The 26,147-nt window shown below is 38.1% G+C and overlaps 1 long non-coding RNA gene across 1 annotated transcript; it reads left to right on the top strand.

Annotated features, from left to right (window-relative positions):
- The first annotated feature begins 3,966 nt into the window (after positions 1 to 3,966).
- Positions 3,967 to 16,817, top strand: LOC118495179. Its single transcript, XR_004897505.1, has 3 exons — positions 3,967 to 4,042; positions 6,304 to 6,309; positions 16,808 to 16,817. It is a non-coding gene; the product is annotated as an uncharacterized LOC118495179 (long non-coding RNA).
- Positions 16,818 to 26,147: the final 9,330 nt, after the last annotated feature.

The raw sequence follows: 26,147 nt of genomic DNA, 5'->3' as shown, positions 1-26,147 counted from the left end.
TTCTTATATTTGTATGTGTGACATGCTCCAACAACACCATGACAAATTCCTCGTATGTGCAACGTACTTGGCAATAAAGCCCTTTCTGATTTCTGATTTCTGATTTCTGATTTTGAAAACAAACCTTAACTTATGATGTGTTGTACGAATTGTTTCATTACTTGAAATGAATTTACCAAAGTCTTAGGTTATATATGATTAAGATAGTAAATAAATGTCTGAAATGAAATTTTGTAATATCGCATTATGAGTTGGGGTTTTGTCAACCATCACTAGGACGCGCTGGTGTGTCTTTCACCCTCAGAGGGTTAACTATATATCTTTAAACGTTACAGTTACAGAAATAAACAAGTTTACTAATTTCACATATCTCCCCAAATCAAATCACCTGCAATTTGTCTACCTGGAAGTGATTTATGTGTTAGTGCAATGTCCCTGTGATTTGGTCTGTAGACACTTTATAGGGTAACAATCATAAAAGTGCCCCAAAAAGCTTATATTTAATGGATATAGATTTTTATATAATGAATGCTTAAAACCCCAAAGGCTAAACTGCATTTATTGAAAAATGCATATGTTCCGAAATATTGCAGGTTACATTTGTAGATTTACCTGAACAGCATCAATAAATGCATAGAAAACATCTTAACACAACTAAAACAAACCACAACAAAGCCTCACAAAATTCCAATCGGCAAACATATATATTTTCTTTCTCTTTGGGGCACTTTTATGATTGTTACTGCATAGAGTGTTGTACTTTTTCCAGCTCTATGTATAGAAAATGTATGCTTTATATTTAACTTATATTTTTTTTTTTTTTACTTTTGACCTACTCATCCCTCTCCTACGCACCTGTCTGATGAAAGAGATGTACAAAGTACTTTTCTGTTCTGTATTTAAGATTTAAAAAATGACAGTAAAGATAAGCAATGAATTGGCTTTTAGTGGCATTAGATTTGCATTAGTGTATTAGATTGCATTTGAGTCTATCTCCCTTCCTCTCTCTCTCTCTCTCTCTCTCTCTTTCCCTATCACTCTTACACACACACACACACACACACACACACACACAACCTACAATTCAATTTCAGTAATCAGATTTATTTTCACCAAAGACAATGCTGCTTCCGCCAGAAGCCAACGCTGGAAACTTTCATCAACATCCTGACACAATCACAAGTCAGATGTCTAATTTACATTTGGCCACATGCCACTGAGCTAATTAAAGATTTAAATTTGTTTGGATGGTGAACACAAATCAATAGTTCTTCTCTTTAGACACTATAGTGGAGTCATCAGTTGGAAAGTTTAGTAAACCAACGTGTGGGTTTAAGAAATCTACAGTATAGGCTCACTGCATTTAATATTGCCTAACTTTTCCCTGTCAAGATCCCATTAGACATAATAGAAATGATGAGAGTGGTCATTTATTTTCACTCTCTTTCACTTTAATTGTCCGTGAATGTGCTGTAATGACAACATCTCTGTAATTATGGCATCACTGGCTGCGATATGAAAAATGTCAGATGCAGACTCTCGTAAATTATAGTAATGAATTTAGGTGGCAGTGTTTTTTTCATTAATTAATCGTTCATTCATTCACTTTGCATCTTTCTGTTTCAACTCCAGTTTAATTTCATGACATTTCAATTGTCGACATTGAGCAGAAAGGACACAGATAAGGAAAGCTGTAAATGCATAAGATTTTCATTACAATGAAGGTTGAAACGTTTTAGGACTTTAGGATTTTAAAACGAGCACCTTGAGAACAGGTGCTGAAATCACTGATTACACAGTGTGTGTGTGTGTGTGTGTGTGTGTGTGTGTGTGTGTGTTTTGGTACCACTAGTTGATGCTGTGATTTTGGCAAGGTGTTAATAATCACAAATTGTTGTAAACTTATAAATACTGCAGTGACCCCCGTGCGTAATGCTGCATGATGGCACTGCTGGCCCTGCAGGAGGACTACGCCAATGGAAGAATCAGGAGAAAAAGAGACTTCAGGGACCACAACGATGACTGGCTAATATGCCGATTTAAATTCCCTAAAGCTGTGCTCTTGGATCTATGTTCTGAATTGGGTCCGTGCTATCCCGATCCAAATACAGGTCCTCAGCACTCTGTGGGCAACTGGCTGTTTCCAGAGGAAAATGGCAGACCGTTAAGTGTTTTATATAAATATTATATATAATCTTCAACTTTATCACTAAAGCTTGTTTGGATATAATATATAGTTCTGTTAAAACTTACCATTAGGTCTGGTATATCAAAGCTGTCCCCGAGGGCTGTAATACCTGCTGTTTTGGACGGTATTATTAATATAGGTAGTCTATAGATCAGATTTCCCTACACTATGCGGGAACAGGCCAAACGTATACTTCAATTTGCAGCAATTCCCGAGTGTCTGAGAAGTTTTTTGCTTTTTCCCCGCCAGTCGTCATTAACATACTGATCAGCATTCATGAGGTGCTTTGCATTGACTATTTATGGTTACAAATGGGCGTGTACAGAGTGGGATAAGAGGCTGATTAATGTACACACACTTGTGGGTAATCTGTGATTTATAAAGGGAACATGGCTTACAGCTGTGTGTACGCACGGATTTATAAATCTGAATTTTTTTTGGTGTACGCCATTTTTGGCTTTTGGGCGTACGTACACTTTTAGTAAGGATCCTACGAACAGTTTTACAAATGAGACCCCAGGTCATTTCAAGTATGTGTCCAGTAGCTAGTGTGGAAGCTAATGGATTTCATATTGTGGCCCTCTCCCCTGGGAATTGTCTCACTTTAGTTCTGCTCTCAGACACAGCTTTAGTTTTTAGCAGTTTGCCCTTTCAGACTCCCAGAGCAGGCTTTGTATTTGTCGTCTGCACTGCATTTTTAACAATGACAATGTAAGTGGGAACAGTGGGACCTCAGCAGCAGCAGTTATTGCATTGATTTGGATCATGGTGTTGTTGTGCCTTGTACAGTATTGGGTCTTTGCACCAAAATAACAGAGTGGAGTAATACATTTGTACTTCAACGCCCCTAGCAGAAAATTGTATTAGCCTGCCTGAATACAACTGGAAATAGGAAAGGTAGAAACATGTTCAAAATCAAAAAGCAAATCAACAAATGGCAAGAAAAGCAATGACTTGTGAATGAATAAACATTTTAATCTTGTCACTAATACCATTTTCACACCGAGGATGCAATTTTTCACATAAATAATAACAATAATAATAATAATAATAATAATAATAATAATAATAATAATAATAATAATAATAATAAACAAACGGTGCGATGGCAGCAGACAAGTTTTCAGCTACAGTGGAGCTAAACAACGATTTGAACAACATAGATATGTGGCAAGATTTGGAGATGTGGGAGCTCTGCCGTCTGTGGTGAGATAGAATTTAAGCGGCAGATGAAGGGGGGCAGCGAGGGACAATGTAGTATATTAGAGAAGAATTAGCATAACAAGGCTAACATTACTGGATGAGAGAGGCATCTGCTGCACACAGAAATGGGTCACAAAGAAATGTATGGCACTGAGAGAGCGGTACACCAAAGTTCATGACCACCACATGACTGGCAGTACTATGACGTGTGCAACAATATTTTCGGACATACTGCTCTCGTTAATCCAGTCCAGGTTCGGGCAGACAGGCAAGCGAAGAAATGACATCGCCAGAAGAAGTGATGGAATTACCGTTACATGTAATTTGGTCGGTGATATCATGGCAAATGATTTGCATTGACCATAACAACTGTTACATAAACCAAGCTAGCAGAGTCAGCACGAGACTGGTGAGTTGATTTGACTATCCTGTTGAGTGACTTGTAGAGATGGTCTGCTAGCTTGAGCTAATCTTCTCCACCTTTTCCTCCGTGTTAACTAAGAGGTTTATCTTTGAAAACTTGATCAGCCAGCTGGTTAGCTTGCCCAGGCTAGCAGAGTTGGCACGAGGTTAGCAAAGTCAGCAAAGACATGCAAGTTGATTTCCTGATCCTGATAAGGGACTAATCGCCACATGCCATCACCGTCCAACGTCAAACAACTAACATATGTAAAATAGACTATTCAGCATAAGTTTTGTGGAGCTGACGGAAAGGCGACTGGAGATGTCCACATTTGTCACAATATATGAGCTCTGGCATGTCTGCAACATGTCGTAATATATTTCAAAGAATGTGCAGATTCTAAAACTAAGACAGATTTGATTAGTGTGACAAAGTGGGTGATGCACTAACCACTTGTCCCTGTGCTTATGTATATTTTTCCATAGTTATTTTACACATTGTTCTAGTTATTTTATATGATATTTATTTCACACACAACCAGTGTTTAATTGCAGTTAGATTTATTGATTTGCAAAGTTAGTTTGTTTCTTCATAATACATTTCTTTGTTCTTCTGTTTGGTCTACTATGCAGAAATGTTTGGGGAGGAGCTGCCCAGCAGCAGGGTGTATTTGTAGTATTGATGATGTCATCACTGACATCATGGGTCAGAACCAAGGGATGAGGGTTTCTTGTGTATAGTGATTAGTCATTTCTTTATGCATTTGAGGGGTAATTAGGGGAAAGTAGCATACCTTAGAAAAGTGTTCTTTAGCTGCGTAGTATAATTACAACTGTCTAGTTTTGTTCAGAGTGTGGTATTGTTCAAATGTTTAGAGAATTCTCCCCAGGATGGTAGTGGTGCAGTCCAGGGCTGATTGAGAGCCCTATAAAGGCAGTGGCCTTTCTCTGCTTAGAGAGAGGGTAGCTGTGCTGATACAAACATGTGCTTAGAGTGATGTTGTACAAAGAGAAGGTTGGAGCAGTGCTGATATAAGTGTGTGCTTTACTAACTTTTTGGGACAGACTTTTGGAGAAGCCTTGCTGCTCAAACGCATGCTTTGTCTCATGTCCATTTAGATTTTGTTGTTTTGGCTCCAGTTTTCTTTTGATAGTTTCAAGTTTTGTATTTTTTTGTAATTTTAGTTTTACATGTGGCTCCCCTGCAAATAAATCTGCACTTGTTGGAATTCAAGAAGTCTGCCTGTCTACCTTTGACACTCTGGCTATGCTACATCACACTTGTATTCATTTTCTGTCCTGTTTGAATGAAGTGTGTTTTATGATGAGTAATCTCATATTGGTTCTTGAAAGAGACAAACTTGAATTCAGAAGGTATACACTTGTATTATCATGTTTAGGTGCAAGAACACCAAACCAATTAGAGCTACAAAACCAATTAGAGCTTACCGAAGCTGACACTTGCGTACAATGCATCCTGGTACATGTAGGCTGCGAGCACGAGAACTCACTTTCTCAGTCAATGAAGCACTCTTCAATGGACTACATATACCATTAGTACTGACATCCACAGTAAATTTGCCAAGTTTTCCCTTAGGTTTATTTTGCTGTTGTTTTTTGGCTTGTAGTTGGTCTCTTTGTATTTTAAATGTGTTCTGTTTCAACTTTGGAGGTGGATAAGAAAGCCTTGAAGAGTAAATTATTCTTACTGCCAGAGACTCTACAGTTCTTTAAAAGATGACAACAAAGAAAAGATAAAGTCTACCTTAGCTTTGTGTTTATTATGTCCATGATCTCATAATACAGTTTCAATGTGCTTTGTTGTATGCTGTGATTTTACAGTGTATAATATGACACTGCAAGTTTCAGTTTTTTTATTGTATCAAATGAATATTCCCCTCTTCCCACACACTGCCCTCAGTCTTGCAGTGACTTAAAAAACCCTCTGCTTTTAAAGCCTGATGGCATCAGAGTATTAAGTCACACATCAGTTCTCTGTTTTCCTGCTTTGGGAGAGGAGCTCTTCATGATTGCAATTACTCTCTGACCTGTTTTAGGCAAAGTGAACAACCGGAAGATTCAGAAACTGACTTGAGTTCCCCTCCACTGGCTGCAGAGACTTTATTTGAAATAAACTTTTTCTGTGGCATGTTGAGATGACAGCACTGCATTAAGAAGGTGAAGCGGATCTTTTCCATTGAACTGTTGTGCTGATAAAAACACTGACATATTTATGTTGATTGTCAGGACTTTAACCTTTACTTCACTTTATCTGTTGAAATCCAAAGAGATAAGAGTGCAGAGCCAAACAATATGAAATGTGTCACTGTTTAACTACTTTTTGAGTTCAGAAAGAGTGGTTTTATGTCATTTGGACTTCATCCTCTTTACCCTCTTTTTAGATATTACCACAAAATGGCAATAGAGTAATTATGGATATCATGCCAACAACAAACCTTTACTCGTGATAAATTACATTTATATCACTTACAGGCTGTAGCTCATGCTAGATAACTGTTTAAGGCTTTGCGGAAAATAGCTCTTTGAAATATATTCCAATACTTTTATTTGTCAAAGATGTCCAAGTAGAAACACTTTAGATTAAGAATGCTAAATGTTATTGAATGCTGTTGTTATTGAATGGATGTGGTCAAATAGTCTTTTTTTTTTTTTTTTTACTTAGGAAGGTTCCTAACTGAATGAAATGACCTGGAAGTATATCTTCTTTAGCATAGGATACACTGGACAGGGGGGGGATGGGGGGCTAGAAGGGGTGCATTAATTTGTATTGTTCTATCCTCCAATATTTCATATTTTTCCAAGCATATTTTCTATGCTGTATTCTGATAAAATGCAACCCCCATCCCGGGCCTCTCTGACGGTCTATTGGTCCCCCCTTGTGCTACCCCACTTAAACTGGACTGAACCATCCTTTACAAAAAGGAAAGGAGGAAATGCTGCCCCACAATTCCTTGCCACAGCAACATTTAACCATGAACCATACGGCCATTCCTGAAAACAAACAATCAACATGACCAGCAAAGGATGCAGACTGATAGTTACGTATTGTAACTCCATATTCTATCTGAGCTTATCCCTCATGCATGTGCAGTCGTGAAGATTTCTTTCCTGCCCTTGTGTCCTGCACGGGCCTCTCTTATGTCCGCAGTTACTGTATATTACAGCTGCGAGACCACAGATCTGAGGTATGTATGTATGTATGTGCACAAAACATGTGCTATCAGCATGCCCAAGTGACCTCACCTCTCGTTGAGACCCAGTGGCTGTATGGTGCTTAATTTGTGTATATAGATCCTCTCTGCTCTTCTCCTCAGAGCTGTGGACCATCTAGGATTACACTGCAAAACTGTGGCAGTCAAGTGGGACCAGTCATGCTCAACAAAGTGCTTTACCAGAGGAATATGTGTAATGTGGGTATTTTATAGTTGACTCAATTTCACTATAGTGAATCAAATTAACTATTTCTGTGATGGGGAATGGTTTCGAACACAGCTCCTGAATTTCTGCCCTGCATATTGTAAAAAAAAATTGTAATTATTCTCATGGGAATAAAAAAAGAAGAGAAAAACCTTTATACAGAAATCCTTCCATTTCCTTTATCCAGCACTCCACAACAAACTTTCCATTCACATCGTATGCCTTTTTCTTCCTCATTAATGTAATTGGATCGCACATAAATGCGTTCATCTCATTTTTACAACATTTGCATCTCTGAAAAGGACACCCTAACCCGAGCGCCGATACTGTAGAATCCTGCCCAAGATGTTATCTGAGTCCTCTTTAACACTCTTAGCCAAACATGTCTGTTTGCGCTGGTCCAGGAGACAAAACAGACTTCAGAGGAGCTTTTATAGACTCAAATGTAGCACTCAGGGTCAAACTATGCCCCAGCTTCCAGAAACATTTACAATAATAATGTCCAATTTTGAAACATTCCCAGATGTCCCTCTTTTGTTTTGCAAGGCCAGCATCACATTGATTTTAGTTTCACAAACAGAGGCAACCTGAGGCACGTGGAGTAAAATATTACCTTGTAGGGAATAAAATGATCAAACTCTTAAAGAGGCTACACAAAAACGGCTTCTATTTAATCACTTGGACTATGTTAGGTTCTTCATGGCACACAAACTAAATGTTGCATTTTATTAGGTCTCATATGTGACATTCTCATCTGTGGCCTCCTGCAGGGTTATATAACTCAGACATCCCTGCAGCCAGTGAGACAGAAAATGTCGTCTTCAGTTCACTGAGGCATACCAGCCCCTGACAACCATTACTGTGGCCCCGTGCTTCCTCTACATTGTGAGCATGAATACATTTCAATGACTCCCACATGCTCAATCTTTCATGACAGGGATGTGTGTGAAATCTTAAGCCAGCCTCCCTACCTATAGTGTAGTGCCAGGTGCACAGCACGCAGCAGCATCAAGATACTAAGCTGACTGTCAGAGGAAGAGGCGTTTCATTTTTACACAGTCACAGCTTACTTCACTTAAATCCTGCAAGATTTTTTAAAAGCAATAACCCATCTTTTATGAGGAAATGTCAAAAACAAGCACAAAATAAAACCTTGCAATGAGATAATCAAGACTTGGGGCTTTGGTTCACTCAACATTAATAAGTAAAGAAGATCCTTTAGTGATAATTACACTTTGGGTGTGTGCAGAATCAATTGCGATGCCGTCTATTGCCACATTGATGTTGCCATCACTAAATATGCAAGAAAGAGCGGAGGCTAATGATGCTTGCCAATGGGGGCTTGAGTTGATATTATAACAGATTGCACTTGAGTCAGGGTCTAGCCAGTGGGAGAAAGGAGCAGCTTCTTTATTCATGTAGAAAATTGTGAGCACAAAGAGGAGAGGTAAACGTCATGGATGGGAGAGAGTTGTTTACACTCTAAGAGAAATTTTACACTTCAAAGGAGTAACAGTTTCCGTTTTGACAGTAAAAGATAAAGGTTATTTGAAACACTTTTTTTCCATTATAGTTTCCAATCCAACAAGCCATTATTGGTCCTGTAAGTATCTCGGTCGTATATATTTCTCCTAAAGCTTATCATAGCACTATTGTGGTGAATTTGCAAATTTGAACAATAGTGTTTCCTCATCTGTGAATGTTAACTTTCCCTTTCAATCCTCACATTCTGCAAGCCCTACATACTGTGTGGCACATCAAACAGACAATGTGGATTTGGGATTCTTATTAAAAAGAATGACAAATGTGGAGGGAAGATTAAGTTCTGGGGTATACAGTTGCTGGCAAGAAGGATGGTGCAGTGCCTGACAAGAACAAATGAAAGATAATTTAGATTTATTATCAGAATGATACATACATCATAAATTTCTGTGAAAAAAAGAAAAATGTTTTAATACATGCAGCACTTCTCCTCTGATGTAAGAGACTGTCACCTGTAACTCTGGCCAGAAATGTCTCCCCTCAGCCCATTTATTTCAAATCCTGGACTGAAAATTCATAAAAATATTACACAAATCATAAAAGTTTAGGAGACTCTGCTGTCATCTGTCACAAAGATGAATTTGCCTCAAACAGATGATGTCTACCAGCTACAGCGCTCGAGTCACTCAGCTCGCAGACAAAATGTACTCTTCGAATAATTACGACGAAGTCTGAAAGTGTGTACGCTTTGTATTCAAACCACTTTCCTCTCAGAAACTCGGTGCAGTTGCAAGCTGTTACCTGGATGATTCGTCAAATAAGTTGTCGTTTCCCTTCTTTTGATGTGCAGTGTTTTGTCGTCTTTCGTGAGAGCCCTTTTCAGATCTCTCTCTCAAAAAATTTCCATCTGAGCTAATAAGATGAAAAGTGGTTGGAGGCATAGCTAGCATAAACATCCTCTTTGCTGAGATTAAAGCACTGTCTCTATGATGAAAGAATGTTTTGCTAATTTTCATCTATTTCATTCTCAGCACTGTCAGCCCCCATTGTTAGGATTGTGTTGGTGTGGCAAATTTGAATGTCTGGGCCAAGTAAGATGAAAAACAGTAACATTGCATGACCGTTTGTATTGTGCTAATTGAGTTTTATGACGGGGGGCTTCAGGTGTGTGTTGCTGACTGGAGCTTTCATGTTCCAGAGTTGCTAATGTAGTGTTGCGCCCCATTTCTCTGATTAAAAAGCTTCATGAGAAAGCAATTGCAAACACACTCTTCTTCCTCACAGGGATCTGTCAAGTTCTGACCTCTTTGTGTGTTTGACCACTCAGTGATTTCTACTGTTCTGCTAAAAGGTACATGTCTAACTTAAGCTCTCTTTTTTTCTTCTTTTTTTTCTGTTTTGACATAAGCAAATGGAGGAAGAGTGTAATGAGCATGTTACAGTTCAGTGTTCCCTGAGTGTCTACATTTTTTATCTGGCTCTCTTTTTTTTTTTTTTGTCCTTGAGCAATATTGGTTTGAGGCAATGAAACATCCAGGTACACCTGAGAGAGGTAAAAAGAAGAAAAGAAATTGCCTTGTGCTCAGTGGTCCATAGACAGGGAAGAAACAGAAGCTCAGCACTGCTGTTCCCTTTTTGTACGAATAATGTGTGTTTACATACATGTCCTCATGATTGGGGGGTCAATCCTCTAAAAGAAATAGAAAAGCACGTAGAGGAGCTCTACCAGCACATTCTGCTATACATAAAGGCATCATCTCGCTCACTTGAACTATATGTTCAATAGTATGTATGGCCTGGCAAACATAACATTCATTGTCAGGTATCCATTCTCCAACTGTCTTCTTACAATGAATAGATAAAAATAAAATGCTATGCTGTTCTGTTGATAAGGTGCCGTTAGGTTGTTGCTCACTTTCGATTTCAGCAGCCAAGTTGCTTGTTGGAGCTGCAGCTGAATGAATAATCTGTAATATTCCTATAGGGACTGATAGTGTGCCTGTGTGGTACAATACAGAGACCTTAAATTAGACATAAAGCAATCAGATTTCCAGGGAAATAATGTTGAAAATAATTACATCTATCAGTCATCCAACATTCCTTTGAATAATGTAAATTTATGTAAATCCTTTCCTACATTTTGAGATATAACACTGACAGATACATGATCTAACAGTTGAAGGTAACTACAGTATCAGATGGAGTACTTTTCCAAGCAAGGTAACCAATATTCTTACAAATCAGTTTGTTCTCTGAAAACCTGTGTAGCTAATGCCTCCTGTATTTCATTATCCTCACATCTAATCAGCGAAGAGTGCATGAAATTAGATTGTAATTAGGTCACAATTTTGTGTGGCTCCTGAAATGTCAGGGATATCGGAGAACATGGTGAAGGATGCTCGATGTGATGTGAAAAGACAGTGAACATACTGCGGTGTGCATCCCACAGAGGTATTTGGAACACTCGCACTTGACTATAGTCGGGCAATTATGCAGTAGTGTAAGCTCGCAGGAAGGGCTGGAGTGGAGCTGCCCACACTCTGTAAACTAAAAGGGGAAGAAAGAGGAAAAGAAGAAAGGACATACTGTACTTCAGCATGGAGTGACCGTCACCAGCAGCAGCCTGTTTTGTCATAGAGCAAAAGCCCTGCAAAAGAGGAAAACTGGAAAGCACTTAGAGAGATTATAGCTATACCAAGCTCCACAAACCTCTAGATTGCGTATTTTATTATTAAAACATCTTCAACATTTTCAGATTAAAAAGACAGTGATTATCTCAGTGCTGCCATGATTTTTCTCACATTCTCCAAATTCTGTCAGTAAAGTTAAATTCAAACCCACGATAAGTGAGTTATAGCCATTTGAATTGACCATGTTCCTGCAAGAGCATCTATAGGTGACACATGTGGTAGTTTGTGTGAATCTGTATTTACTAGCATACAGATTGGCTGAACTTTATAGGAGCAGAGTGATTTTTTTTAAAATGCAGACAATCTGTTAAGGCAAAAATGTGAATAACACATATTGAACATGAGAAAATGAACTACATTGCATTGTATGAAATGGAATGTTAGGATCCTTTTGTAGCAGTAGCACTACTAGCCACAACGTCAGCCTCTTTGTATCCAAAGGCTTTGAAAGCTGTCCGAAGCGTAGCTCAACATGCCGTTGGTACAATTTGGAAATGTGCAATTAAAAATCCTTAAGACAACACAAAGCTACAGTTTCTATACAACAAACTTGCGTTCCTCACTATAAACAGCCATGATTCCAAACTGATGTGTTCTGGCAATTCACTTCGCAAGATTTCTGAACGAGACGTCAACATATCGTCAGACACTTACGTATAACATCCTGAGCCTGTCAGTGGTAAAAACAGCAATTTTAGTGGACGTACATTGACGGTGCACATTTACCCTATAGGGTTACATTGCAGCCTGGTTCCCGGCTGCTAGTTATAGCGTTCTCACTTAATACTGGACCATTTTCAAAGGTTTTTGTTCACATTAGTCAGGAGAGACACAAACGCATGGGAAAATAGGATCCAGGTTAAAAATACCTTAATTACCCGTTAGGTAAAGGAACAAATCCAGTCAGTGTTAACTGCTGTCTGTTCTTTGAGATGTTATGTTAACCAATAGCCTACAGCATACCCATACCCATCTTGGAGGTGTTTATAAAAATCCAATCTCGTTGGTGGAACATACTGTGAATTCTATCTGAAAGGGACAAATGGAGGGACTTTGTTTATTAATGCCACTGGACTGTTATTATGAGAGATGTATTTCACTTTTGGGATTCTTTAACATCAGCATACAGTACATATATTTTTAGGCTGGAGGTGTTCATTTTAATATCCTAGGCCATTTGTTACCTAGAGCTGCTCATCAACATTTTGAAAATTACATAAGCTCTGAGGAAAATATGAAGAGGAGCTGCTCACACTCTGTATACCACCTTCTAAAGCTTGCTAGGTAACACCTTGGCCATTTTCAGTGCTTCTTTACTAAACAGCAGCTGACCCAGGAGCATTTCAAAAACAGGGAAAACACAGTCTCTGTGTGCCTTCTCCTTCCTTCCTGTGAACTCCTTTCACTGTGAGCTCACTGAAGAAAAAGCTTGTTTAAATTGGCTAACATGTTCACAGGTCTGCTGTTCTATATGAACGAATGAATGAAAATTAACATTCAAACATAACTTTTTTTATAAAGCGTAATTTATATTTTGTATTTAAGTATTTGCAAACCTGTGTGTAATTCCAGTGAAATTACTGAATCTGTTTTTCTACAGCGAAGACGCTTTCCAGCAAGCTTCCTCTGGAAAACTACTATGTGAAATAATGCAATTATGGTGTTAACACACCTGTAAATAGCATCAAAGTGTGACGAGAAAACCTGTGCATGATTGATGGACAGGTGTTTAATATAACAAGCTGCAATTACAGAAAGACACCTCCTGCCAATGTGCGGCACCTGTCAGCTCCCACAGTGATGCTGTCTTTGGATTGTATAGAGGAACAAGTCCAACATTTGAATTGACAATGTGAACCAATAACAATTGTGACTAATGTTGGTCAAACAATCAGGAAATGTAATAGGCAGTTTTGCTCAGATGTTAGCATTTCGTTGCGTTTACTGAATTAAATCAAAATGCAGTATGTGATTATTCGGTGGAGGGATAATTTTTGTCTGCCTACTCATTCTGTCGCCTTTGAGGTTTTGCACTTCAGCACAAATGATATAAATCTCAACAGTGCAGAGCTTTTAAGTTGTATGTATTTGATTTACATTCCAGGTAGAGTTAATTATCAGAATATAGCGGTGAAACGAAAGCTTTGCATATGGAGAGCCTTGTTAATGAGAAACAACGATGCTGGCTATAGGACATTTGGACGTGTTTTTTTGTTTTGTTTTTTTTGCAGCACAGCAGGCTGCGTTTCCCTCATACAGTTTTCCAAGGATGAATGTTTTCCATTACATCCATTGTGAATTGCTTATCCACAGGAAGCCACTCGTGGTCTGAATAGCATTGACCCGTGATACCAGAACCTGTCATCATGAAATTTCTTTATGAATCTTTCACTGGGATGAAAGAATATTTCAATGTCACACCATGCAGTTTGGTAGTGAGGAGAGAATGGAAGTGTGCATACCATCTGAAGTTTTTATAATAAAACTTGAAATGCTATGTATTGTAAGGTCTAGTCACTGCAGGGACAAACTGTTTCCCTTTGACACACTCTGCGTATACTTTAACATGTCTATTTACACCACATAACGACTGCCATTATTAGAGTTCTTATTACTATTATTATGACTCAAAGTCCTCTGTGTGAGCATCCAAAGGTGTTTTCCTCCCCAGTGCTTCTGGGCATCAGTTCTTTTTCATTTTCTTACAGTATAACTCTGTAAGATTTAGATTATATTAAGATACAACAGAAGTCAACCTTGTATTATATAATACTATAACAAGAAAGTTCATGCCAGTAAGCCCCCATAGGTTTTCTCATAGAGACACGATGCAAGTAATCCATTATGGCTTATCAAACATCTTTATTTCAAGGACCCCCCACATACATACACACCAACAGAATATGAATGATGTTTCTTGTGTTTTACACCAGTGATTCCCAACCAGGGTACTTCTGCTGTTGCCATGGGAGACGTGGAAAGATTGTGGTGCAGCTCAACTTATTTGAAAAAAAAAAAAAATACAAATTATGATTTGATTAAAAATATATATATATATATATATCAGCTGTAACACCTGAACACTAGATGTTGCAGTTGTGTAAGAGTGCTTGAAAAGTAATTGGCAAGCGAGCACAGAAGTTTAAACAGATAGCCAAAAGTAATGACTAAATGGTAGGAATAAATAGCAAAAAGTAATGGCTAAACGGTTAAAATAATTAGCTAAAAGTATTGCATAGGCGGCTAAAATGGTTAGCTAAAAGTAGGCTTACTGACTAAACAGTTTAAATCATTATCTAGAAGTAATGGATACATGGTTATAACATATAGTAATCTAAATATCAACAGTCCAACAAGTATTAAAAAAAAGAGTATATCATAAATAGTGTTGTACACTTGGAACATACATTGGGAATCTCTGAAGGGGTACGTGAGTTTATCTGACAGTGCTGTGGGGCACCTCAGACCAAAAAGGTTGGGAACCCCTGTTTTAGTGAAATCATTAAGCCGTACCTTATTTTTGCTAAGAACTGAAAGCTCCTCAATGACTCATCCGAGTTCAAATCCCAAAGCAGAATCAGAAAGTTTTCTTTGCCGCTTGGGGGGAATTGTTGGGTCTCTGTAAATAACAGTGTGGTCTAGACCTACTTTATCTCTAAAGTGTCCTGAGATAACTGCTGTTGTGATTTGACATTATGAGTAAAATTGAACTGAATTGCACTTACCTGGAATTGTCCTCAGTATGTAAGTCATTGTGTGTGCCTACAGTAGTATGCATGCCATTGAGAAAACATACTACTACAAAATCTGAGTAAGCACTGAGCCACCCTTCTAAAATATATAGAAACATGATTAATCCAACCAGTTACAGCTCAGCTGTTTTTTGCTGATGTGTTACATTTACCTGTGCTTACCTACATAATTTGTAATCCCTTCAACCTCTAAAAAAAATAAAATACATGGAAGCACAGATGTTTCTCATTTAAAGGTGTTTCTGCTGATGAACAGTGTTACCTCTGAACACAGTGCACCTTCATTTGAGTTTTGGTTAGGACACCAGCACACAAGGAACTGAATTTGCAGCATGACTGCCTCTGGCACATTGATTAGAAAACAGCGTAATCAAATCTACAGTACATTAATGTGACATGATTTATGCTGCTCTGCATTTTGGACTGCAGGAAATCATGGAAATAATGTTTTTACATCAGGAATATGAAATATCAAAATCTTCATGCCAGGAGTTTTGCCAAATGCAAAGCTACTGCAGAATGAGAAATGGTACTGGAGGATACAAATTCTATTTATCTGTTATTAGCGCAAAACATTCAGTCTTGCAGCTTTTTGTAGTTTGTCCAGCTCTTAAGAAGAACCAGAGCTCATATTATTATATTATTATTTATATTAAGGTGGAGTCTGGCACTACCACTCTTTTTTAAAGGGGCTGTACTCGATATTCAGGAAAAAAGTGTTTTGGGATTGCCTCCACATGGCTCTTACAGACCTTTGTGAACTTGTCAAATAGTGTCGCTTTGTCACTAGTGTTGGGGATGAAAAATCGATACTGCATAGTATCGCAATATTGTCCGTAGCAATACTGTATCGATCCACAGACGCCAAGTATCGATCTTTTATTATATATATTGCACATGAGAATTTAACTTTTTGGTACTAGAATAATGAAATAAATTGCTTGTTCAGTCCACTAGATGGTGCAGTTGAGTTTTTTTCGAAGTGAGATGAACAAATTGAAATGAAATGAAATCTTTTTTAGATAAAACAGATGTTTTATTTTATTTTCCTTTGGCAAAATTGGACAAAAAAAGTGTAAAAAATGTAAATTGCAATATATCACAGAATATTGCACTCACATGCATTAACATGCATTATCATGTACGCATGGCTGGACCAGCTATTAAAACCAAGAACTGAAAAAGCCAGATTACAAGACACACAGAGGGAGTGCGACTTCATTCCCTGCTCAGGACACAATTTTTACATAGCAAATAGTTGTTTATTTCTATATTAATGTTCTAAATACTGAGTACAGTCCCTTTTTAATGATTTAAAACACAGGCACATACATCGTGTTTGCCTCGTTGTGCATGGATTGGAAATTGAATGTGTGTTTCAATTATTCAGAAACCAATTACACAATTTAATTTATTACTGTTTGTTGATGTTTTTATGACTCAGCAGTTCATAACCTGATATGATATCTTAGCATTGCACGTGTGAAACGAGAGGGAGTTGCCTTGTAGGTAAAGAAAGGCACAGCCTATGTCTTGGTGTAAATGCTTTGATTAAAATATGTGCAAATAAACCTTGTATGTGTCATTAATGGAACTGTAAAGATCGAGGGTTGAGCGAGTCCATGGCAGCACATAAAAAGTGACTGAGGCAGCACATAAAGCTGCACTCTACAGTAGATGTGCTTTATATTTACGCCTGCTGTAAAAGCCTAAATCACAAAATGGAGCTATAACAGTGGAAAAAGTGCCATCTCTCTTAATTCAGACCCTTCAGATTCCACCATGTGAAGTTTTGGTGTGTGTGATATGAACTCCTCTCCACTGTAGGAAAAGAACAAATCAAAACTAAAATGTTAAATCCCAAACTGTTGCCTGGTGCGATTATTCCAAACTCTGTAATGTCATCTCTTCTGCCTCTTGCATCCGTTTGGTATCCTGTTGCTATAAAGTGATCACAGACCAGCCTGGTTGGTAAACATGAGCATGCTGTGTGCAGTTTACTGACAGGACTTATTGATATTCAAGTCCAATTCATTAAAAAAAGTGTTTCATGTTGTCCCATTAGAGCCTGAAAAGTTGTCCAGTGCAGCTTTATGTCAAAGTCTAAATTGGCCCCTTAAGGAAAGAATGAAAGAGACTGTACTTAAATAAGATATTAAACAAATGCGCACGTGGAAATACAAAATGGCATTTTCAAATCCGTATGCCTCATTTTGAAATGGAGAACGCACTGCAAAGACCATTTGGCCTGCGGGCTCGGGCGGCAGAACCTCCATTACACATTCATTTGTGTTTTTACTCAGGTTTCCAGGGGACATGACATAAAGCAAAACAAAGAGTGATGAAAAAAAGCTTCTGCCACTAGATGACTGCATGTAATACAAATGTAAAAAGCTGCTCATCAACACCTTCACGTAAGTACTTAAACCATTAGGTATTTAGAGTTAAAGTTAAAAGTGATAATAGTATTTATCATCTTTTCAGTGCCACATTTAATGAGGTTTAGACCATTCCGTGCTAAGGTTCAGCATTAAGCATTGAACAAAGAAATGGTTTACACTCAGGACTGGCTCTCCTGAGGTTATAAAATGCTCAACAATAGCTTAAATCACAGAGCAAACTTCCCTGGCGAGTAATTGCAACACATCTGATACAGAATATTTTTTCTGCACTGCCTCATCACCAGTGTTGGGCAAGTTACTTCCAAAATGTAATACATTATAGATTACTAGTTACTGTCATTTGAGAGTAATTAGTTATATTACAATATTACTGTCTCTGAATTGTAATGCGTTACACTACTTTTGCATTACTTTTGAGTTACTTTCACCAAAATAACAGGGGAAGTTTGATTTGGCAGCTAGCTTGTGAATTTCACCACCGGATCAATAAAGTCTCCTCGTTATCCACTTTAATACATCACATCATAGATTATTCATATTTTGTATAATTAATATAAATATGCAAAGTAACTAAAGCTATACAAAATAGATAAGTAAAACGTATAATAGGCAAGTAGGAGAAAATGAAAATACAAAACTCAAAAGTACGGCATTGTTGTAAAATGTTTGCTTATAGCACTTCAATAAGAAATTCATGTTGTTTAGGTTAAAACACTCTAAAGGAAATGTTCAATTATAGTGTGATTAAAACTCACTATTAACATTATCTACAGTACTGGATTTACAGCTGATTTGTGAAAAGGTAGCCTACACAACCTTATTTAACAGTAATTTAGTTTTACTGTGAACCGTCACAGGAAGTGCTTTTATTTTGAAGTAGGCTACACGGAAGTTGTCTGTTGTGTAGCCTACTCTTGCTAGCTTACTGAGATGCAACATGTCCGTCAGGCTCAAGTTGTTCACTTTCTTGTTTGTAAAACTGCAACATATTGAACAGTAAATGGTCACAGTAAAAGACAAGCGTTTTTGGTCGTCATTCGAAGCCATTCCACTACAGGCAGAGTTACTCTCCACGGCTGATAAAAATGCAATGATATTTACGTGTAGCAAGCCTCAACATTAATTCCCGACATGTTTATATCTGTCAGCCGCTGACGTACCGTCACCTGTTGGGACATACATGCTGTCTGTACCGTCTCTGGTTCTGGTTCTGACCACGGGAACAGAAACAGAACAGCTCATCACACTCATCTTTCTCATTGTTGTAGATGCAGAGTTGAGACAGAACCAGATTAGAGTGTCCTCTGATGAATGCGTAAAAGATAGCACCTCACAGGTACAGCTTTACACAGAATTACAAATATGGCGAGGCAGCTTGTGACAGGGGTAACAGTGTGGCTAGCGGTGTGCACCCAAGTGATACAAAATACAGCTAGATAGTAAATCACTGGGTATGGCTCCTGGGCTGAGAGCACCGGTGGCAGTCACACTGTTGAGCTGCATCAGGGATGAGGCCCGGTATTGGCAGTGAGCTGAGGATGTGTTTGAAGTGATGAATAGTGGAAACTTAACACACAACATATCTGGGCACATCCTGTCTCGCTTAGTATACAGCCAGGGTTTGCTTTGCTGAATAAAACAGATTCATCTTCTCAGCCCAGAAGCAAAGCCCTTCTGTTTTTTTCCCGTATCGTGTTTCTGCTCAAATGGGAACACTGTCTGCACATTTTGCTGTATGCTGAATATTCTGTATAGAAATTGCAGTCCTTAAGATGTGGCACTTGGAATATGATTCTTGAGTGATGCTTTGTTTGTTTGTCAGTTTGGAATACCTCCCATTCTTGGCACAATCAATGTTTGTAATCTACCATTTATTAAAACAAAACAATCAAAAGGCAAAACAAGAATCTGCCAAATCATGTTTCACTGTACCAGTTGGCAACATTAAACATTGTTAATTGCTAAGGGCATATGGTCAAATGTATCATTTATTTCATTTAAAATGTCATAACAATAACTTTTCACCACTTAATTGCTGTTAAACAACAACAAAAAGAAGAACTACTAGATGTCAGAAGGGTACAGCTTGAGTTTCTCAAGGTCCACCATGACCTTACGAGGAGCAATTGGACGCACCACAGATGGGACTTAATGGCATTAAGTTGTGCTGTGTTGTTTCTCCAACACCTCCGACTCCGCCAGTGGCCATGGTGTCTCAAAGTGCAGCTATAGTCTACTCTGTGTCTTTAGCTGCAGACTTTTGGACGTTCCGGTGTTGGAATCATTTCCAGTGAAATTCAGCCACATGTTAGACCATTTAGCTGTCAGCATTTGTGCAGCACTGTGTATTAGCCAGCTACAAGCTAGCAGTAGGTAACGTTACCTGCTGCCAAGTGTAGTGTTAACTAGCGTCACATGCAGCGATGCATCTGTTGCCTGTAACGTCTGTTTCAGAGCACCAGAGAGCAGCGCAGGCATTTAAGTGGGTTAATAACAGATGTGTATCGTGCTCTGGGACATGTTTTCATGCTAATCGAATGTGTTTGTAGCTTGAAAAAAGCTAATAAGCTAATAAGCGGTTTGTTTTTACTTTCTCTGTGCCCTGAATACTAGCGTTGTAAGCTAATCAGCAGTCCGCACTAGCTTGTTTCAAGCTACAAACACATTCAATTAGCATGAAAACATGTCCCAGAGAGCGATCAACTGGGTACACATCTGTTATTAACCCCTAGGTTCGTTTTGCGCCGGAATTGTCCTTTAAATATTTGTAGTTGTTTTTATTTCTGACACCAAACCTAAAAAGAAAACAATCATCAAAGTTTGTTTTGAGGTATTTAGTCTCTTGGCTGCACTACAGGGAGAGGAATATTGTAGCTATAAATGGAAAAAACTCATATCATATCTCAATACGTCAGAGTCAGAGTTTGTGCTCCTTGCACTTACTCTTTCAAGAAATAAGAGGGAATGTAAAAAAGTACATTTTCAGACCTTGTCACAAGGGATTAAATAGTATTGGAACATGATACACAAATATGACAAACTTGTGATAACAGTGACAGAATGGAATTGGAAATGTTGTACCGAGTTTAGAAAATTCCTTTTATATCGCACCGATCCCCACCCTGCTGCCAATGTAATATTTTCAGTTCTTGCTCTGTTGGGGAATATTAGAAAAGAGCCCTTATTCCTTTCTTTTTAACAAGTATTGTTCTAATGTCTGTGTCATGGTATCCAAGTGGTACAGCTCTGTTTCCACCTCATCACCACACTATAACCGATGACATGCAGCTATTACCAGTTCGGTTCATTAGACCAGTGATTTCCAACCAGGGGTCCTGGTTTTGCAGTTGCCAGGGGGTACATTGAAAGATTGTAGAGTAGCGCAACTAATTTGAAAAAAAAATAGAAATTGTGATTTAATTAAAATAATATATTAACATAATAACATTAAGTCAACTGTAGTCTCACATTGCTAGACCGATCTCTGGCTCCACCACACATACATTCTGGGATAGGAAAATAAAATGTTCTGGGTAGTTTGCATTTCTTTAAACCAATCACAATCGTCTTGGGTGGCGCTAAGCTCTGGACGCAGCGACGCTGGCTCTGCAAAATAGTCTCTTGAAGGAACTCCTTTTGGTGGAACATTTGCACCCCAGCAAAAGAAAACGCCACATACAACATTAAATGAAGTTAACTGTTGACACAATACAGTAAGGTGAGCTATTAAAATTAGCTGGATACATGGTTAAAAACCTCATTTGCTCTTACCAGTGTATGTTCATGTGTACTTGGAGAGTACAGCATTCCCACCAATCGTTCCCAAAGAATGTCCCAGTTAGAGAGGAAATGCCCTAAACATATTCTTTGTAAATCTTTACAATCATTCCCCAAAAGAACCAAGCAGGCCTGCCTTGTTGCACCATCCAAAAAAATTTTCAAAACTTGCCATTTTCAGCATGTAGCTCGCTAGTTCGAAGTTTGTTGTTGTTTTCCATAGCAAAGGGATTTTAAGAACGACAACACACAGAGATGTACTTCCGTTGATCCAGACTAAGTCTGTAACACCTGAACACTACCTTTTGCAGTTATGTAAGCGTTAAAACTAGTTAGCAAGCGAGCACATACGTTTAAACAGGTAGCTAAAGGTAATGAATAAATAGAAGAAATAAAAAGTAATGACTAGGGCCGGGACTTTAACGCGTTAATTAAGATTAATTAATTACGGGACTTTAACGCGTTAATTAAGATTAATTACGCAAAAAATAAATAACATAATTTTAACCACACTTATTTTTGCACCGCGGAACGTTTTTCAATGAATGAGTTTCGACGGACCGATTATACTGGAGCACCAACTAGCTTTCTTGACTTCCGACAACAACAAACCACAGTGAACATGAACGAAGAAGCTGACGAGACCGCTTTGCTTGGCCCCGTGGATGGTAAATTTTGTTTTAAAAAACGAAAGGATGGAAGCGTCGACAAGAGCATGGTTGTGTGCAAGCTATGCAACAAGGAATTTGCGTATCACCGCAGCACATCGAGCCTCAAATATCACCTCAACGCAAAACACATAGGAGTTAGCGTGGACGTTAGCCCGACTCCGAGTAAAGTTACAAGGACCCACACCCAACCCACTCTCCACCAGATGACTGGTTTCAGGACCAGGGTAACTAATATTTATATGCAATTAAAATGCGATTAATTTCGATTAATTAATTACAAAGCCTCTAATTAATTAGATTAATTTTTTTAATCGAGTCCCGGCCCTAGTAATGACTAAACAATTGAACTGAATGACTGAACAATTCAACTATAATTAATGGATTAATGGTTGAAATGTTCAATTTAGTTAGAGTAGTAGTAGTTTGATTGCTGACAAAACCAACCTAAATATTGACAGTTCAGTTTTATAAAAAATGAACATATCCACCTTCATATAATGAATAGTGTTATCCATTTGGAACATATAATCGTTGAAGGGGTACGAGAGTTCATCTGACCGGGCTATGGGGGGGACCCCAGACCGAAAAGCTTGGGAACCACTGCGTTAGACCAGTAACATCATCTGTGTTTCATCCCCCGAAACTATCAATAATAGTCTGCGTGTTACTAATATGCCATAGGAATATTGTTTGAAATCCCATCTTCACAAGTTTCCTTTCATCACATTTGTAATTTATCTGCTTCAGTGATTTCCTAATCACAGTATATTGTTGAAGATGGCAAAAAGGTTATCATCAATATAAGGAAAGAAATAACAACGTTGCTGACCCAGTTATATACCAGACAGATAGGGTTTTATAAAATCAATCTGGATTGATTAACATAATGTTTTGTTTTAAACATTGTTTTATAGCATCAGCCCTGAATTCTGCTCACTTTTAATGATGATTAATTTTGTACTGGGTTGTTATTTTAACAGCCATATGGCTGTCACTTAGGAATTAATTAATTTTGTTTATATCTTTGGAAAGGTGGGCCTACTCTCAATTACAATATTTGACATCAAAATACAGCGTACACAGACCTTTTAGATCACCCTGCTGCTCTTATTTCACTAAAGTTAACTATACTTTCTTTGCTATATGGTTCTGTCTGTGTAAACACATTTGCATATGTTTTTTTTAAGGTTAGACACACAATCCCTATTCCAGCAGCCTTTCTTATGGTTTGATACACAATTAATTGTGCTGCACAAAACCCTGGGGGAGAAGAAGAGATGTTTTCCATATGAATCCCTTTTCACTCAAATGTGCGGTTTATGATTGGTGCAAGTTTATAAATGAATAATCTGAACTACAGTTCAGGAATATAACTGTCAACAATCAGTGAATCCAAATAATGAATGCTGTTTTCTTCTTTATTGTTGCCTGATTAGAAAAAGAAACGTTAAACACTGCACACGTGTGAAGGATGTACATTATCTTACAGTACTTGCAGTCTGCTCTCTTGGCTGCCTCATCAAACAATGCCATTATCCCAGATCAGCATGTGCTACATGGATAGATAAAAACTTGTAAATTATACAGCAGTTATACTGCAAGAGGCAGACAGTAAATTCTCCCCAGCAGCTACATTAAATCAGCTCCCCTCAACTTTGGTTTGAACTTGTGTATAAGTCTTTGCAGCATGGTGCCTCATCTCCCTTTTAAAATACCTTTCACTTGTCCTCTGTGGAGGTTTGCGATGTCCTGCAGCACATATTACTCAACAGTGGAGTGCATGGATGGACTCCTTTGGAGATCCAAATTCTAATTATGTAAATGAACAAGACTTTATTTTAAGATTGAATGCTGATAGTGAACTTTCCATTTTTTGGTAAAACTTGATTCTGCTCGCCTGGAAGGTCAGCCTCTTTTTTTTCATTAAATGTCCGGCCTTGAGGTATTGCCTACAAAGTATAATCACTATTCCACATTAATATGCTGATCAAATCCTGGGTGCAGGCATAGACGTGGCTTTTCATCCTCGCCGTCCTGCCCCCACATTTCCCATCAAATATTCAATATCAAATATGCACGAGCATCATCAATGCCGTTTTGGGTACACTGTACCTGCTACAGGGTTACTTCCCGACATCACACAGAGGATTGTGCATCCTGACTGCCCATTTAAGCATGAAGAGACAGCTCTCGTGGCTACGCCTGGCTGCAGACATCATCTACAATCTGTTTGTGTCGGGGGTGTTATGCATTCCAAATGCATTTTGCAGATAGAAATCACCTTCCTCTGAAGAATGCTTAACACACAGTCCCGCATTCATTTTTCCCTGCAAAACATGAAACCCCATATAATGACCTTAATAGGTAGGAAGGAAGATAATGGCTCTCTACAGCAAGGACCCCCGGTTCAGTTAATACAGTTATAGTTTATGAGCTCATCGCCATGGTGCAAATGGTCACTAGTTGGTTATCCGCATTTCTGTAGGTTTTCTGTTGTCTCACTTAAAACAAGAAGCATTGAAAAAACTTTTGAGTAAGTAGCCATGCATTGCTTTGCATGAAAGGCTATATCTTTGTGGACCTCCTGTAGTGATGCTGATGCAGTCAGAACAAGTACGTCATACCTCCGGCATCACTGTCGTACCCATAATCACAATAACGACTGTCCTCTTTGCTATCATTCTTCCTAAGAATTATGTGAAAAGAAAAGCCAAAACGGTTTTACATATGATGTCCACTCCAACACAAAGAGCAGTTACTCTTAATCTGCTTTTATATTTGAAAAACATATTTTAATGACATAAAAAGCATGACATAGGGATATAACGATACACTCAACTCACAATTTGATACGATTCACGATTTTAAGTTCAGGATACGGTTTGCTTATGATTTTTTTTTTTAACAGAATTAGCTGCAGATAAATGACTGAAAACATTCCCTTATTCATATAAACTGTGCAAAACAACAGATGTGTAGTATTAAAAGTGCAACTGCAGTTGTATTTTATCTTAAATAACAAAAATGAAATAAAACAAAACCCACATCAAAATAACTAAATAAGGAAACAATCTCTTTAAATAAATTAACTAAGAAGACGTAGTGACTTCTGAAGTGAAAAAAAAAAAGTGAAATCAAAAGTAAATTATGCCTTAGGCCATTTCAAAATTGCAATCGTGATTCATTTTTTATCTCAACCGGTTGTAATCTTCACACATTCATATTAATTTTTTTAACCAATTCACAATGCATCGTTCGAGCGCATTCCCTAATAATAAATGCACAACATTTGCATAGTAAAATGAAGAAAGCCCCAACAAAGGCTTTAAAAAAATAGTGCCAGTTGTCATTTTAATGGTTCAGATATTTAGCCAAAAACAAAGTTACAAGCTTCAGTAAAACCCGCTGTGTTCCAAGAGTTGTACTTCACAATTTCACAGTATAAACAAATCTCTGAGCAGTGATAACTGTCATCCTGAAGGTCAAGATTTTCAATAGCCTGTCTTCACAATCTGAGATAGCCAAGGTATGAAGAGATGGAGATAGAATAAGAAAAAAATGATTATAGTGGAATTTGGCATTTTCTGGATGAATGCACTTTGGCACTCAGAGACTGATTGTGAGTGACACTCTATGACCAGTCCAAGCCTTTCTGAGCATCTGTGCTGTCAGAGGCAGAGAGAGGAGGTGGGGGGTCTGGTTGTGTTATCATGTGGCTGTTAACTTACAGCTAAAAGATTATACTGGACAACAGTATACAGAGAGATTTCTTCCTTTTGCAGCAGAGGTCTGTCAGGTGATTTAACACACCACTGGCAGCCATATTGGAGGTCTTTAGCGCTCGTCTTCAGAATTTATTAAACTTGGGAAATTGATTTGCCCCTAATACATTTGATTGAAGTTGTGTTTGCAAGCAAACATCACATGTCTCTCAGTCTTAATTCATCAACCAGATAATGAGGGCTGCCAACACTTGGTGTCCTGGGAAGGAACAATAATAATTCTGAGATTTTCTGATGTATGAATCTATTTTAAAAAAAAATCAATAAGTGGATTATTTCAATGAAACAACTCATGTGTTTCAGTGTGAAAGGGAGACATTTTATGGTTGATATATGGCAATGTGATGGGTCATGTCGATG

The sequence above is a fragment of the Sander lucioperca genome, chromosome 5 (assembly GCF_008315115.2).
Source record: "Sander lucioperca isolate FBNREF2018 chromosome 5, SLUC_FBN_1.2, whole genome shotgun sequence".
NCBI lineage: Eukaryota > Metazoa > Chordata > Actinopteri > Perciformes > Percidae > Sander > Sander lucioperca.
Note: the sequence above shows the minus strand (reverse complement) of the source record. Positions and strands in the feature narration are given on the sequence as shown.